General features: G+C 35.6%; 1 protein-coding gene across 1 annotated transcript in view; it reads right to left on the bottom strand.

Moving 5' to 3' along the window:
- Window positions 1-1114, bottom strand: part of LOC106868905 (uncharacterized) — a 695008-nt gene that overhangs the window by 231032 nt on the left and 462862 nt on the right. The window lies entirely within an intron of this gene.

Below are 1114 nucleotides of genomic sequence, written 5' to 3'. Positions count from 1 at the left end.
AGTACTAGATAGAGATACTGTTTTTACACCTATTTACCATAAAAAAGAATTTTTGTCCCCAGGGTAACTGCAGTAAATTTGCCTGTAGAAGTTGAATTACGTCACAAACATAACTGACTTAAAGTTCGCTTATGCCTAAACACTGTTTGGCGAAGATAATTCTAAATATGTATGTACGTTTGCATGCATAGACATGCGCACAAACACACACGTACACACTCACAGACACAGATACACACACACACACACACACACACACTCACACATATATAGTTACAGATATGCAAGTGTGTATTTATGCATGATATATGAAATATAAATGCTTTTCTGAATAGTATTGTTAAGAAGCACATTTAAAGAACATGATTAATGGGGAATGTTAAAATCTAACTTGGTTCTCTTGAATTACCCAAACGAATTGGTGGACAATTCAAAGCAAATTACTCATAAATCAGACATTCTACACATAGAGTAGTATAGTATAAAATTGGTGTTAAGACGAAATACATTTGGAAAATTATTCTCAAATATGATAAAAGACATACCGCGTAAGAGGTGAAACTTTGAGAAAATTATAAGAAATTATACTGTCTCAAGATGAAGAGTCATATGTGCTGCCGTCTAAAGACATTATGGGGGTAAGCTGGCAGAGTTATTAGAGCGCTTGGAACAAAGGATTAGCAGCATTTCCTCTGGCTCTTTATATTCTTAGTTTAAATTCTTCCGAGGTTGACTTTGCCAGCCATCCTATTGGGATCGATAAAATAAATACCAGTTGAGCACTGGGGTTGATGTAATCCTTTATCTCTCTCCATTAAAATTGCTGACCTTGTGTCAAAAATTTAAAACAATACAGCGGTGATCTGGCAGAATAGTTATAGTGCCGTTCAAAATACTTAGCTGCATTTCCTTTTGCTTTAGGTTTTTGAGTTCAAATGCTGCCAAGATCGACTTTGCTTTCCAGGGTCAATAAAAAACAGTGCCATATGAACACCGGTGTCACGGCAGTCGAATTAGCCTATCCTGAAAATTGCGGGCGTTGTGCCAAACTTTGAAACCGTTAGAAAAGAAGAGAAACTAGAAAATGAATTCCAAGGCTTTTTTTTTTTTTTTT

Source organism: Octopus bimaculoides, chromosome 18 (genome assembly GCF_001194135.2).
Source record: "Octopus bimaculoides isolate UCB-OBI-ISO-001 chromosome 18, ASM119413v2, whole genome shotgun sequence".
In the NCBI taxonomy this organism is placed as follows: Eukaryota; Metazoa; Mollusca; class Cephalopoda; order Octopoda; family Octopodidae; genus Octopus; species Octopus bimaculoides.
This window is presented reverse-complemented; position numbering and strand designations above follow the sequence as displayed.